The 16765-nt window shown below is 45.7% G+C and overlaps 1 non-coding gene across 1 annotated transcript; it reads left to right on the forward strand.

Moving 5' to 3' along the window:
- Nucleotides 1-1257: 1257 nt before the first annotated feature.
- On the forward strand, nucleotides 1258-1380 carry LOC112424143 (small nucleolar RNA SNORA76). The gene has a single exon (XR_003014814.1). It is a non-coding gene; the product is annotated as a small nucleolar RNA SNORA76 (small nucleolar RNA).
- The last annotated feature ends 15385 nt before the right edge of the window (nucleotides 1381-16765 follow it).

Genomic DNA, 16765 nt, shown 5'->3' on the forward strand with positions numbered 1-16765 from the left:
GTCCAGTCACTGGCAGGTTCGCCCTGCCCCGCCCCGGCCAGAGTTTTCCCGGCCGAGAGTTGGACCGATTCCTCCCGGCTCCGCCCCCTCGCTCTTTTCATTGGAGTCTATCTCTCTAGCGTAGGTGTTAAGGCCTTCCCTCTGTGGGGCGTAGGCGGAGTTGGAGGAGAAAGGGGCGGAGCTGACTGCAAAGGAATGAATGCTTCTGAAACTGAAGGGAGCTTAGCACAAGGTTGGGACGGGATCCCGAGGGCGGGGCGAAGCTGCGCGCACGGGAGGGGCGGGGCCATGGCGCGAGAAGGGGCCGAGCGGAGTCGGGGGCGGGGCGGAGCCGAGCTTCTGGGAAGAGCGGCGCCGGGCCGGGGATGGAGCGGACCTGCGGTTTGTGCACTCGTGCCGGGACCATCACCTCCTTCCTAAAGGAAGGACCTTTGGGAAACCGCGGATTCAGTGTTTTCATCCCCAAATCTTTCTTGACAAAAATGTCAGGCTCTCTGCAGTGTTACGCTTCCCCATATCCGTGTTTTGTTGTTTTTTTTTCTTGCTTTGACACGGAGTCTCCCTCTGTTGCCCGAGCTGGAGTGCAGTAGCGCGATCTCGGCTCACTGCAACCTCCGCCTCCCGGATTCAAACGATTCTTCCGCCTCAGCCCCCCGAGTAGCTGGGACTACAGGCACGCGCCACCACGCCCAGCTAATTTTTCTGTTTTTAGTAGACACAGGGTTTCACCATGTTGTCCAGGATGGTCTTGATCTCTTGACTTCATGAATCCGTGTTTTTTTAATAATTATAGCTGTTTTGCAAACTAACATTTAGTAACTGCTTGAAAGCATGCTAAGGACTCACGAGGGAATGCTTTTTTTCTTCCCCAATTTTAGGACTGAGGAAACTGATACACAGTGAGGTTAGCTCGCCAAGGTCACACAGCTAGGAAGGGATAGAGCAAGACTTTTTAGACACCCCAACAGCCAAGATTTCGTCAGGTTAATACACGAGTTGGAGATTTGCTTTTAGATAAAACAGGGTTACTGTTACCACCAACTTACCACAAGATTGTGAACTCCACACGGGGTGGCATCATGACTGAGGCACTCATACCCAGTGCCTGATGCATAATAGACAATTTGTTGAGTACATGAATGCATGTGTAGAATTTAAAACTCACCTGATCATCTTTTTTAAAGTAAACTTTTTATTTTGGAATTAATTTTAGGTTTACAGAAAAGTTGCAAAAATAGTACAAAGTTCTCTTCGTTTCTTCTGTTGTTGAGTATGACTCCTGTGGCCTGGCCGGGGGTTCAGGCTGCAGACCCAGAGCTTCTGCTTGTGCATAACTGGGACCCCCAGGCGTGGGGGTCCTTTCAACTGCCAGCGACAAGGAGGTGGCAAAAGAATAAAAAATTAAATTTTTTTAAAAAAATCTGAGAGCATGACATTGGTACACTATTATTAACTAAGCTCCACACTTTACCTAATGATCCTCCCATTCTGATCAACTCTTCCCTTTCATCTAGCCCAACTGAGGTAGGAGAATAGAGTCTGGAGGCAGGGAACCTAAGACCATTTCACGCTGACTTCCTAGAACTAAATTGAAAGGAAAACCCTAACTTTCCACAGCTAAGTAACAAGAGGACCAGAGGCTACTCTCTCTTTGCAAACCCCCACCTTTTCTGTGCAGCAGATGGGAAATTGAAAGCACATTTCAATTGCTATGCTACATTTCAATTTCTATGTTAAAATTGCATAGAAGTGCAACTTTGTAACTTCACTTCAGCCTGATTGGTTGCTTTCCACAACCAATCAGATGTTTGCACAGGAGTGTGACCTTTGTAACTTCACTTCGTCCTCTAGTTAACCAATCAGACTGATTGTGGGCCACCATGTCATTTACATGAGGTGAACACCAAGTGGCCAATGGGAAACCTCTAGGGCGTATTTGGACCCAAGAAGATTCCGTATCTGGGCCCTTGAGCTGCTGCTTGGCCCGCCCCGACACTGTGGAATGTACTTTCATTTTTAATAAACCCTTGCTTTTGTTCTTTCATCGCTCCATTTTTTCCTTGCTTTTCTGTGTGTTTTCTCCAACTCTTTGTTCAAAAACCCCAAGAACCTAGACAACTTTCAGTCAAAACCCTCTACAGGAAACATATTTTGGCAAGCCAGCCAGGAGAGAAGGTAGGCCCAAAGCTTGGAATTGATTTTTCTCCTTTTCCCTTTTAATGCAGGGGAATCTTTCTCTCCCTCTCTCTCTTCCTTTCCAACTCGGAACCCTCAGTGGGCAGCGCCTAAGCACAGAGGAAATTGCAAGTTTCTGGCCAGGGCCACTGTCTGGTGAAACTGAAAGGCTTCCATGTCGAAGCATTTGACCACCACTGCCTGTTTAGGGTGAGGAGTCTTTTTCCTTGTTTTCATTTGTCTGAGTCCTATTCCTTTTCTTTCTTTCTTTCTTTCTTTCTTTCTTTCTTTCTTTCTTTCTTTCTTTCTTTCTTTCTTTCTTTCTTTCCTTCCTTCCTTCCTTCCTTCCTTCCTTCCTTCCTTCCTTCCTTCTTTCTTTCTTTCTTTCTTTCTTTCTTTCTTTCTTTCTTTCTTTCTTTCTTTCTTTCTTTCTTTCTTTCTTTCTTTCTTTCTTTCGAGTTCTTTTCCTTTTTTGCTTTTTCAGTCTTTCACTGGTTGTTTCCTAGTAACTCCTTGGTAATTGAGGGGAACTGGTCAGGGCCACTCTCCAGTGTTCTCTGAAGGCCAACGAGGGAACAGGGATGGCTGCCCTGCCCAGAAGGGTGAAAGACTCTTTTCTATCCTTTCTGATTATAGTCCCTGATCCCTACCTGTGTCTCGGTTGGCAGCAGCAGCTCATTCAGGGCAAACTCACACATGTTTCAGGTGACTTAAACTTTCTTATGCTAAATTCTTCCCTTCCCTTCCCTTCCCCTACTCGACTGGCTAAGGACAGAAAACCCACCCAGCTATGCAAAAAGGTTATATGAGTCAGAGGGGCCAGGCATATCATAGGTGGTCTGTGTGGTGCATGGGGAGTGGGGGTAATTCATGAAAGGGAATCTATTGTTGCCTAAATTGAAAGAGTTAAAGGGTTGGTTTAAGTGGCATGGGAAAACCTTAAGGAAAGTTCATAGTAGGAATGTCCTAGGTAAAATTTGGGTCACCTGGTGAGCCTTCCACTTTTCAAAGTCCTCTTCTCTTTTCCAGACCACTATGGGCAATTCTCCACCTATTCCACCTGATTGCCCGCTTGGCTACATCCTCCACCATTGGAATCAATTTGACCCTGACAATCTAAAGAGAAAGCATATAATTTTTTTCTGCAGTACTGTCTGGCTCCATTATGAGCTGCCCAGCCTGGAAAAAATGGGTAGTCAATGGTAGCCTTAATTATGACATCATCCTGCAATTAGACCTATTTTGCAAGAGGCAGGGCAAATGGCCAGAAATCTTGTATGTACAGACTTTCATGACCCTATACCAAAACCTAAGAATCTGTGAAACTCCCAGAACCCCCCCCACAAAGGAAAGTTCTAAGGGAGAACTACATATTATAGATGACCCCCGCTTACAAGGGCCACCTGTCTCTCAGAGTGAACAGTGACCACTCCCATACAGCCCAGGAGCAAACACCAGAGACCCTACTAAGTCCCCCTCACATTCGGAGGGGAACCCTGTATTCAACTCTACTTCCAGCCCTGCTACACCTTAGGGAAGTAGCAGGAGTTGAGGGGCCAGTCCTAGTGCAGGCCCCCTTCTCTACAACTAATATACAACAATGTAAGGAAAGGCTAGGAAGCTGTTCTGAGAATCCTAGGAAATTTGCAGATGGGTTCCAAACTTTGACCTTAGCCTTTCATCTCTCATGGAGAGATGGTCAATTCATTCTAGCAATGAATTGACCTGTTGACACTCCCTCAGAAAAGGAACACATCTTTGAGGCTGCCAGCAAGGAAGTGGATGAATTATCCACCTGAAACCCTCAGGGCAATTACCGAGGCCCAGACACAGTTCCCACTACTGATCCTAATTGAGACTATAACGCCCCCATGGGAATGAACCACTGGGCTAAATTTCTTGAGACTGTCCTTGGAAGAATGAGAAAGGGATTAACTAAGGGAGTAAATTATGATAAAGTATGGGACGTTACACAAGGCAAGAAGGAAAATCCAGCCATGTTTTATGGTAGGCTGGAGGAAGCCTTTAAATATATACTAATCTGGACCCTTCCTCTCCCAAAGGCAAAATATTAATGGCACAGCATTTCATTAGCCAGTCTGCCCCAGACATTAGACGTGAACTCCAAAAGCTACAGATGGGGCCACAAACTAATCAAAATCAACTTCTTGATACTGCCTTTATGGTGTATAACAATCATGACCTGGAGGAAGGAAAAAGAGAACAGAGTAAAGAAAGATGCAAGCCAAAATTATGGCAGCCATCATTGGTGATGCCCTGAACGCCCAAAGAGTGTCTAAGGGAAACCCGGAGGACCGTAAAGATAATGCCAGCAAAGGCAAGTCTTCCTTCAAATGCAAGAAAAGCAGGCATTGGGCAAAGGAATGTACTAAGTACCCCCCCTCCCCGCCCAAGGCCCCTGCTGTCAGTGCAAAGGCACCAGTCATGAACCCTAGCACTGGAGAATTGACTGCCTTTGCTCCCACGGAGGGGCTGGGTTAGGCAAAACTCTAGCAGTGCGAAAGGAGGAATCAGGTGAAGACTGAAGGGGCCCGGGATCTTCCTCACTGCCCCTGTCCAGGAACATTATAATTACCTCTGGGGAGCCCCGAGTAACTCTGGATGTCGTGGGCACCCAAATTCAGTTTCATTTTGATGCAGGGGCAAATTACTCTGTCCTTACTGCTTATGCAGGGAAACTTTCCTCCTGGTCCATGAGTGTTACAGGAATGGAAGGGAAACCACAAACCAGATTTTTTACTCATCCTTTGATTTGTCAATTTAAGAAACAAATCTTCCAACAGGAATGCCTAGTAGTATCAAGCTACCCAACCCCCTGCTGGGAAGAGAGATTATGGTTAAAATAAGGGCACTACTACAATGTAAACATCATCCAGTGAAATTGCTAATAGCCAAAAATACAGACAATGTCCAAGACCACATTAATAAACAGGTTAACCTGCTGGCATTGTATACTAGAAAACCGGGGAAGGCTAAAACAGCAGTGCCAGTCAAAATACAGCTTGAAGACCCCAGCTATTTTCCTAATCAAAAATAATACCCGATTAAGCAGGAAGTGAGAAATGATCCAGCACCCATAGTTGAGGTATTACTTACCCATGGGCTCTTAAAACCCTGTAATTCTCCCTGCAATATCCCCATCTTACCTATTCTAAAGCCTTTAGGGGAATACTGGTTAGTAAGAACAGTTAATAAAGAAACAAGGGGAACAAAAAGAAGGATCCTGGTGGTATATGGGGTCAAAAATATATCTCCCTCAGACAGCCCAGTAGAAAGTTATAAAAGCCCTGCATGACTCTTTCCATATTGGGAGGGATGCAACTCTGATTATGGTAAACAAGCTCTTTACTGGGTCTAACTTCAGTGGCTAGGCAGGTCTGCGAAGCCTGCTCACTCTGTGCACTTAACAACCCGGGAAACAAAATGCCCCCTCTAATAGAACCAATCCAGAGGAGAGGAAAGTTTCCAGGGGGAGACTGGCAATTAGACTTCACCTATATGCCAGCTTGCAGAGGATACAAGTTTTTGTTAGTACTAGTAGATACCTTTACTGGTTGGGTTGAAGTTTATCCTACCAGAACACAGAAGGCTAATGAGATTATAAAGGTTGTCTTAAAAGAAATAATCCCCTAGTTTGGGTTACCTCAGAGCCTCCAAAGTGATAATGTCCTGTCCTTTATCTCCAAATAACTTGAGCGGTTGCTAAGGTTCTTGGAATCAAGTACCATTTATATTCAGCATGGAGGCCTCAATCCTCCAGGAAAGTAGAAACGGGTAACCAAACTCTAAAACAGGTGTTAGCTAAGCTATGTCAGGAAACATCAGAAACTCGGGTCAGCTTACTGTCCATCGCCCTCTTAAGGATCCATAATACCTCTAGCGCAAAAATTAATATAAGCGAATATAATGAAATGTTATACAGAAGGCCATTCTTAACTAATAATTACTGATCCAGAAATAGCCAGTTTAAAATACCTAGTCAACCTAGGACAATTTCAGCAGGCTTTAGAAAAGTGTGGAATTCAAAGGCTCCCCTTACTGGGAACTAACCAGCAACCCCAAATCAGGCCAGGAGATAAGGTACTTGTTAAAACACAGAAGGAGGGATCAACTGTTCAACAATTACAACCCAAATGGAAGGGACCATGTTCAGTAATACTGGCTATGCCTTCTGCCATCAAAGTACAAGGATTAGATGCAAGGATTAGATTGGGTACACCTTTCAAGGATCAAACCAGCAATACCAGAAGCTCCGGACCAGGAACCTGAAGCTTCCATCAGCCACTACACCTGTGAACTTGTGGAAGCCCTGAAGTACCTGTTTAGAAGACAGCCAAAAGATGAGTAAATGCCTACCAATTTTCCTTGGTGTCTTTGTTGCATAATTACTGTAGGCTGGATAATAGTAGTCATTGATTTTATTTTTGCAGTTTAATTGCCTTCTTCCAAATGGATGGAATCATTTCCTTTGTAGTAATTAAGCTGAATGTTTTAATTCATTTTTATAACAAACATTCCTGACAGCATAGGTATCCACACCCAAAGTTCCCATTAAGTCTTTTAACTGAATTCATTTTCTCTTGCATAGAGACTATCAAGCCTCAGATGATCACGTAACAAGGTTTCCAGCCAGTTCCAAGTTAAGACACCACCCCTGGCCGTCAAGAAGCCACCCTGTCTCCACCAGACAGAGTAGGGAGAGAGTTCTGTGATCTCCAACAGATAGGGACTACGCCCAAGTCAGCATGAAGCAGTTACAGAAGAAAGTCCATTAGTCCCTCTGCCTTCCATAAAGATTTATGGGGATCACGTCTCTCAGGGATGAGATGAGGCAGCAGAACAGGGTCTGGAGGCAGGGAACCTAAGGTTGTTTCACACTGACTTCCTAGAACTAAATTGAAACGAAAACCCTAACTTTCCACAGTTAAGTAACAAAAGGACCAGAGGCTACTCCCTTTGCAAACCCTCACCTTGTCTGTACAGCAGATGGGAAATTGAAAGTACCTCTGATTGGTTGCCTTTTTTTTTTTTTTTTTTTTTTTTTCTGAGATGGAGTCTTGCTCTGTTACCTAGGCTGGAGTGCAATGGCACGATCTCAGCTCACTGTAGCCTCTGCCTCCCGGTTTCAAGCAATTCTCCTGCCTCAGCCTCCCGAGTGGCTGGAATCACAGGTGCCTGCCACCACACCTGGCTAATTTTAAAAGTATTTTCAGTAGAGAAATGGCCAGGCTGGTCTTGAACTCCTGGCCTCTGGTGATCTGCCTGTCTCCAGCCTCCCAAAGTGCGTTAGTCACTGTGTCCTGCTTTATGCAACCAATCAGATGTTTGCACAGGAGGGCGACCTTTGACATTTCAGCCTCCTATTGGTTGCTTCAGCAACCAATCAGACTGATTGTGGGCCAACACTTTATTTACATGAAGGGAGCACCAAGTAGCCAATGGGAGACCTCTAGAGGGTGTCTGGACCCCAGAAGATTCTGTATTGGGGGGCCCTTGAGCTGCTGCTCAGGCTGCTCCCATACTGTGGAGTGTACTTTCATTTTCAATAAATCCCCACTTTCATGCTCTTTTTTTTTTTTTGAGATGGAGTCTCTCTCTGTTGCCCAGGCTGGAGTGCAGTGGCGCCATCTCCGCTCACTGCAACCTCCACTTCCTGGGTTCAAGTGATTCTCCTGCCTCAGCTTCCCGAGTCGCTGGGATTACAGGCACTCACCACCACGCCCCACTAATTTTTTGTAAATTTTTTGTAGAGACGGGGTTTCGCCAAGTTGGCCAGGCTGGTCTTGAGTCTTGAACTCATGACCTCAGGTGATCCACCCGCCTCAGCCTCCCAAAGTGCTGGGATTACAGACTTGAGCCACTGCACCCAGCTGCATTCTTTCATTGCTTCTTTCTTTCCTCGCTTTGCTGTGCGTTTTGTTCATTTCTTTGTTCAAAATGCCAAGAATCTGGACAAGTTGCAGTCAAGACCCTCTACCGGTAACACAACCTCTTCATGAGATCCATGAGAAAGAGGACTTGCCCAGTGGTACATAGAAGAAGTGAAACTAGACATCACTTCTCCTAAGGCTGAACCTACAGATTATATGAGAGATGGCCATGTGGCTCTGCTCCAGGTGGATATGGGTGACAGACGCCGCTGTGGCTCTGCTCCTTGGTGGATGTGGGTGAGAGATGCCCATGTAGCTCTGCTCCTTGGTATATGTGTAGATGAGAGATTCCCACGTGGCTCTGGTCCTTGGTGGGCGTGTAGGTGATGGATGCCCCCGTAGCTCCGCTCCTTGGTACATGCGGGTGAGAGACACCCCTGTGGTTCTGCTTCTTGGTGGAGGTTTGGGTGGTTGCTCAGGGTAACCACAATGCCAGCATGGTATGCCCTGCAGAGTCACTGGGAAATAGGAAGGGGCTGCACAGACCCTTCCAGCATCATTCCTTGTCTGTCAAGTCCCCTCAACCCAGTTACCCGCTTCCTCTCAACTCCTAAATACAGACACACTGCACTATCATACAAGAGGTCAACACCCTCAGGCAGTGGAAGGTTAACTCTCCCAGCCACCTCGGTGGCATATTCCTTTCAGATGAGAGTACCTGGCATCTCCACATAAAGGAATTTGGATGAAATTTTGGAAGGTCACAGACACAGTGACTGGAAACCAAGCCATAAACAAGATGGAAGAAGGGAAGGGACATGTTCCCAGTCAGGTAGACCCCAGGTTGCACCCTGGCCCTGCCACCTCCTGCTGAGAGAACTTGGGCAGGGTCTTAACCTCTCCGACCTCAGTTTTCTCATTTGTAAAATGAAGATTCAAGATGATAATAATGAAACTACCTCTCAGTGATAAACTATTCACTCACTGACTCATCAATTCAACTACTGAACAAGATAAAGGCCCTGCCCCTACCCCCACAGGCACACCCCATCCCCCTACGATTAGAATCTTAGTAAAGCGCAATCAGCAAAGAAAGAAAGAAACAAGATGATAGCATCAAGTAATAATACTAGATAACAAAAAAAATCAGATTAAAGTAACACAAATTGGGGTGGGTTGCCTTTTGGGGTCTGATAAGAGCTCTCCGAGGAGGTGGGCTTTGACTGTCCCTGGGAGAAATGAGAAACACTTGGGAAAAGAGCCAATGGAAAAATTAAACATGGTCAAGACCATCAGGCCATGCTTCCCAGCCAGAGCCTCACATTGCAGTCCTCTGGGAGCTTTTAAAAATTCCAACCCCCAGGCCACACTCTAGACATCTAAATCTCTCGAGATGGCACCTAACCATTGATACTTTAAAAAAAAACAAAAAACAGGTGACTACAATGTGCAGCCAAGGTTGACATACAGTGATGTAAAGTATCTGACATACATATAATAAGTGCACACATACATAGAAGCGGCAATTATTAAAAGCAAGGCCTCTGTCCCTGAAGAACTCACCTTCTAAGAGTGATTGATTAGGAAACTGGAAATTAGGCTGGGTGCAGTGGCTCATGCCTGTGATCCCAGCACTTTAGGAGGCAGAGGTGGGTGCTTGTGTACTTGAGCCCAGGAGTTTGAGACCAGCCTGGGCAACACGGTGAGACTTTGTCTCTACAAAAAATACAAAAAATTATCCACGCACATCTGTAGTTCAAGTTACTCAGGAGGCTGAGATGAGAGGATTGCCATAGCCCAGGAGGTGGAGGTTGCAGTGAGCTGCGATCGCGCCACTGCACTTTACCCTGGGCAACAGAGCGAGACCCTGTCTCAAAAAAAAAAACGTAAAATAAAAACTGGAAATTATTGCCAGCTTACTATTCATGGCAAGGATCTGGGCCTTGAAATAATATGGCCCAGTGTACAACCTACAAGCCATGCTTGTGTATGGTGGGTATGGGTGTTGTTGGGGACCAGCCAATATCTAAAGGCTGGGGTGTGTGTGTGTGTGTGTGTGTGTGTGTGCCCTGAGTGTTAAAAGTGCATAGGAGGCAGGAGAAAAGGGCCCTGAGGCAGTGAACCTAAAGACTTCCTAGAACTAAATCAAACTGAAACACTTTAGCTATGACAAGAAATATCCTATTTACATGGAAAATGACTTTGTAACTTTACTTCATCCTCTTCATTTACATAGGGTGTATACCAAGTAAATAACTTTATAACTTCAGTTTAGCCTCTTCATTCTAGCCATACACCACATAACCAATGGAAACCTCTAGAAGGCATTTAAACCCCAGAAAATTCTGTAACCGGGCCCTTGAGCCACTTGCTTGGGCCCCCTCCCACCCTGTGGAGTGTGCTTTCATTTTCAATAAATCTCTGCTTTTGTTGCTTCATTCTTTCCATGCTTTGTTTGTGCATTTTGTCCAATTCTTTGTTCAAAACGCCAAAAACCTGGACACCCTCAATCAGTAACACTTACACCTCAACTATGTGTGTGGCAGTCATGTGGGTCAGATGTAGAGGTCACAGATAGGTGATGCCAGCCTCAAACATGATTTGTTTGTCTGCATGGTGTTTCTTAGAAAATATCACTTAATTGCTAATGTACAATTTTAAAAGATTATTTCGGCTGGCGTGGTGGTTCACGCCTATAATCCCAGCACTTTGGGAGGCCAAGGAGGGTGAATCAGGAGGTCAGGAGTTCGAGACCAACCTCGCTAATACGGTAAAATCCCGTCTCTACTAAAACATACAAAAATTAGTTGGGCATGGTGGCAGGAACCTGTAATCCCAGCTACTCGGGAGGCTGAAGCAGGAGAATCGTTTGAATCAGGGAGGTGGAGGTTGCGGTGAGCCAAGATTGCACCAGTGCATTCCAGTCCGGGAGACAGAGTGAGACTCCATCTCAAAAAAAAAAAAAAAAAAAGATTTCTCATTAAACGGTAGATTTCCAGCTTTTTCTGAAAAATCAGACAATTTGGAAACACCAGCTTTTTTCCCCAGGGCAACGGTTCATTGAAGCTGTGCTGCCACCACCCTCTAGGTGGGGCCAGGCCCTGCAGCCTCCACAGCCCCTACAGCATATGCAGCTCCCATTTTTGGTATCACCTGGTCTCTGTGAGGGTTCGACCCCAAATTTAGTCAGGACATCTTGTTTTAAATCTTGCCTATTCTTGTTATTAAAAGATAATTTTCAAAAAGAAGATATCATAACTCTCACACACATATAAAATGAACAGGTGTTAAAGATTGTATTTAACTCACTAAGGGAGGGAACCTGTAAGACGTTATAAACAGTTCAAGGAAAATCCAAACAACATTCGTTTCTAGATCAGGAATAGTGGAATAAATGTGCAAATTGGAGGGAAAATTGGCCTCTGCGAGTCAAACTGGGAACTGCTTAGGGCCAACCTGCCTCCCATTCTATTCAAAGTCACCCTCCGCTCACTGAGATAAATGCATATCTGACTGCCTCCTTTGGAAACTCAGAAGAATGCAACCTTTTGTCTGTCACCTGCCTGTGACCTGGAAGTTCCCTCCCCACTTCAGATTGTCCCCACCTTTCTGGATGGAACTAATGTACTTCTTAAATACTTTGATTGATGTCTCATGTCTCCCTAAAATGTATAAAACCAAACTATGCTCTGACCACCTTGGGCAAATGTTGTCAGGACTTCCTGAGGCTATATCATGGGCACTCGTCCACAACCTTGGCAAAATAAACTTTCTAAATTAACTGAGACCTCAGATTTTCAGGGTTCACAGGAATGTAGAAGGGTATGTTCTAGACAATGAATAATTTTTCATTGGTCAAAATTTCTCTCTAAATGGTGATGTTGTTTCTGACTATAGGCAGTCTTTAATCTTATTGTGCCTCAGTTTCCCCATTTGTAAGAAGGTAAGTTCAAACTAGAAAATCCCATTCAACTTTGAGAGTCTCTGTACATATATGTGTATACAAATGAAAGGAACACTAGATGTTATTTTAGTGGAAAAGAAACTGAAGCTTAGTGAGAGACAGAAATTACCTTTGCCCAAGACCACACAGCAGAGCTAGGGTAAGTATTCAGGTTTCCAGTCTCCCAGCTCAGGGCCACACCTCTGGGCAAGAGCTGATAAGAGAACCACCCCCTTCTCACCTCACCAGTCTGAATCTGGAGAGCACTTAGAGGCTGGACAATGAGGAACAGGGATGTCAAGCAGGCTGGGCAGGGCTATGGAAGGCAGGCTTGGGAGCAGCATCCTCACCAGCCTCAGTCTGAGGGCCCAAGATGGGTGGCTTTTGTGTAGGCAGGCATTGTTTTGATTCCCAAAGATTTTCATCTCATTAGAGCTTTTTTCTAGAGCTGTGATGATCAATGCTGGCTACACATTGGGGTCATCAAGGTGCTTGAAACCCTCCCCAGGCCTAGGTTGCACACCAGGTTGGGACCTATGTACTAACATTTTTTAAAGTCCCCCAGAGGATTCCAATATGCTGCTGATATTAAGAACCACTGTTCTAAAGGCCTCCCTAACAGTAACATGCATGCAAAATACCTGAGATCTCACTAAAACGCAGATTATGATTCAGCAAGTCTGGAGTGGAGTCTGAGAATTTGCATTTCTAACTAGCTCCCCATGACACCAAAGCAGCTGGTCTGAGTCCCAGGGTTTGAATAGCTAGGGTCTAGATTAGACTGGCTTTCTCCACCATTGGGTGGTAGGAGTGGGATACAAATAGAGTCAACTATTTATCCCTAAGGAAGGTGCCTGGAGAACTTTCCCCGCCCCTTCTCCTGACTGAAACAGGACAGGAAGGACAGAGCCTCTGTTCTTCCTAGATTCTCTTCCCTATGCCCTATCACTCAACACTGTATGTTGAAATCAGTTGATTCTGTGATGTCTGAGGACCAGTCCAAATTCAGTACTCTTTTTTTTTTTGTTGGTTTGAGACAGAGTTTTGCTCTTTTGCCCAGGCTGGAGTGAAGTGGCGTGATCTCAGCTCACTGCAACCTCTGCCCTCGTGCCCCCTCCCCCCATTCAAGCGATTCTCCTGCCTCAGCCTCCCTGGTAGCTGGGATTACAGGTGCCCACCACCATGCCCAGATAATTTTTGTATTTTTAGTGGAGAAGGGGATAACAAGCGTGAGCCACAGTACCCCGCCCAAATTCAGTACTCTTTAATTCAGTGAAGTGTTTATCTCAGATGAGTTGCCCAAGAGAAGGTGGGTGAATCCGAGCAGGCTGACCAGAAATCTGTTCTTTAAACAGTTCTGCTCTACTATTCCTACCTCTCCTCCTACCCTCTTCCTTTTGTCCCTCCAAAGTGGCTGTCAAGGATTATTTGAGTTTAGCAGACCCTGGCTGTTTGTGCCAGCAGTTTTCCAATGAAGGATAATCCCACCGATGTCTTAGAAGGCCCAGGCGGTACCCAAAAGAGTCTTAATTGTCTAATGCCTCCCAAGGAGGGATGGGGTTGGGTTTGGGGTGAGGGTATGAGGACCTTTTCCCTTAGGGCTTGGGACCTAGATTCCAGTACAGGGAATAGCAGTGCTCCAGCACCAAATCAGGCAGGGGGCACCATCATCATGGGTCCTTTACAGTTTCCAAAGCATTCCATTAGCTGGCTAATTCAGCAAACATTTGCCAGGCAGAGCAATACCAGTGTCCCGGGCTCTGGGATGCAAACAGAATCTGCCTGAACTCAGGATACTCACTGCAATCACTCCCGACGCCTCACACACCATTGACTGCAGGGCTGGAAGAAACGTTAAGAATGCCTCCAAACACCTGTAGTACATCCATGTCGCCAAGAGGGGGCGGCCGCTATCCAACTCAGGCTCGTTGTTGGTCACACGCTGGCCAAATGTGGCCAGATTTTTCAAGACAAGCTGGAAATCCACTTTCATGTGAACTCTCCAAATATTTAATAGAGGGCAGATAATTCCGATATTTATGAAAACAAAAACAAACAAACAAACAAAAAACTCTGCTTGGAGCTGGGTGTGGTGGCTCACACCTGTAATCCAGCACTTTGGGAGGCCGAGGCGGGTGGATCACTTGAGGTCAGGAGTTTGAGACCAGCCTGGCCAAAATGGCGAAACCCCGTCTCTACCAAAAAGTATAAAAAATCAGCTGGGCGTGGTGGCGGGCACCTGTACTCCCAGATACTCGGGAGGCTGAAGCAGGAGAATTGCTTGAACCTGGGAGGTGGAGGTTGCAGTGCGCCGAGATCGTGCCACTGCACTCCAGCCTGGGCGACAGAGAGAGACTCCGTCTAAAACAAAAACAAAAACAAAAAACCTCTGCATGGATCTGCCGAACCGACAAAACTCCTGTGGGCAAACTCTGGTGAAATGTGACCCCAGAGTGTGGCATCTTGGCTTCATTCAAAAATGCTAGAGCTTTACGTCACTATTCTAATGCCTTCATTTTACGTGTGGGGAGACTGAGGTCCAGAGAAGAAAAGAGATTTGCCCAGGTTTGTCAATGCAGAGCCAAGTGAGACCCACGCCCCCCGCCTTCTGGTCCAGATGTTCTTGCAGTCGGGGTTCTGGGGAGATGATTCTATAGCTCGGGCGAGGGCTTGCCTCGGGGCCAAGGGGGAGCCGGTCGGGCCCAGGGAGAGCCCCGATTGGGCTGGGGAGGTCGCCAGAGCCCAAGGGCAGGAGGGGAAGCAGAAGTTTATTTTTAGCTGCTGGGAGTGTGCCTCTGCGCCTTATTTAGACATCAGGCGACAGGGTGAGCTGGAGGCAGCAGGGCCCGTGGGAGGAGATTGTACCCTCCCGCTCCCTGGCTCCTCTTACAACGGCTCTTCCCAGTCCGCCCCCTTATCATCCTCTCTGGGGGCTCTGGGGCTACTGTAAATAGCAGCCCTTACTGGCTCGGGCTCTGCCCTCCTGTGCTCCTGCTTACTTGCTTTCTCCTCCATTCCCGCCCCAGCAACTACCCGACCCTTCCCCCAAAGTCTGTAGGATGATTAGAATCTAGGGCAGTAGGGCATTTTCTCTTCACCCTTCTGGGGTCACAGATCTCTTTGAGAAGCTGAAGTAATTTACCACTGGGCTTTAGAGCTCCGGTGTGGAGTCTGGTAGACCTACGTTCGAATCCCAGAGTAGGACCCTAAGCAAGAGACTTGCCCTCCCCAAACCTGAGCTTCCTCATTAATACAGTGGAAGTGGTAGCCCGTCTGGTCTCCCTTCTGGGTTCTGATGATTAAATGTGATAAGTATATGAAGCCCTTAGCATATCATAGTAATTTCTCAATAAATAATGGTGATGGCAATTCAAGATATAGACATTTACCCCCCCCAAAAAAAACCCAAAATTACTCATACATGCACAATTGTGAATGTAAACTTCATACTCAGTCCAACTAATTCACTCATTCACCCATTTGTTCAACAATTCTTTGCAGTGCTTACTGGAAGCCAGGAATTGAGCAAAGAGTGGGGTGGGGAATGTGAATGGATGTGAATTATTCAGAGTAACAGTGCAAGTCAATAGCAAACCAAGCATCAGAATGGAAGTCTCTGTTTTTTTAAAAAACAGCTTTACTGAGGTATAATCAAAACACAAAAACACTGCACATAGTTAATATGAACAATTTGATGAGTTTGGACATATGCATACACCCATGAAACCATCACCACAATGAAGGTAATAGACAGACATATCCATCACTTCCAAAAGTTTCCTGTGCCCCTTTGTTTGTTTGTTTGTTTTCATTTTGTTTTTTATGGTAAGAACACTTAACATGAGATCTACCATCTTAAATTCTTAAGTGTGTAATAAAGTATTATTAACCACAGGCACTCTCTTGTACAGCAGATGTCTAGCACTTATTCATCTTGCATAACAGAAACTTTATACCCACTGAGCAACAGCTCCCCAGTACCCTCCCCAATCAGCTCCTGACAACCACCACCACCATCCGATTCTCTGCTTCTATGAGTTTGATGATTTCAGATATTTCTTATAAATGGCATCATGACTGGCTCATTTCACTTAGCATAATGTCCTCCAGGTTCATCCGTGTTGTCACAAAAGGCAGGATTTCCTTCTTTTTAAGGCTGAATACTCTTTCTTTTTTTTTTAATCTTTTCTTTTTTCTCTCTCTCTCTTTTTTTTTTTTTTTTTTTTTTTTTTTTTTTTTGAGACAGAGTCTTGCTCTGTCACCCAGGCTCGAGTGCAGTGGTGTAATCTCAGCTCACTACAGCCTCCACCTCCCAGTTTCCAGCAATTCTCCTGCCTCAGCCTCCTGGGTAGCTGGGATTACAGGCCCATGCCATCACACCCAGTTAATTTTTGTATTTTTAGTAGAGATGAGGTTTCACCATGTTGACCAGGCTGGTCTCAAACTGTTGACCTCAGGTAATCCACCTGCCTCGGCCTCCCAAAATGCTGGAATTACAGGTATGAGCCACTGCGCCTGGCTTGAGGGTGTTATATGTGTACACCATATTCTCTTTACCCATTCTTCTGTTGACGGGCATTGTTTCCATATTTTGGCTTTAGTGAATAATGCTGTAATTAACACAGGAGAGCAGACCTCTTTTCATGGGATAACTGGATCATACGGCAATTCTGTTTTTAATTTTTTCAGAAATCTCCATACTGTTTTCCACAGTGGCTGCACCATTTACATTCTCACCAACACTGCACAAGAGTGA

The sequence above is a fragment of the Macaca nemestrina genome, chromosome 6 (genome assembly GCF_043159975.1).
Source record: "Macaca nemestrina isolate mMacNem1 chromosome 6, mMacNem.hap1, whole genome shotgun sequence".
Classification (NCBI taxonomy): Eukaryota; Metazoa; Chordata; class Mammalia; order Primates; family Cercopithecidae; genus Macaca; species Macaca nemestrina.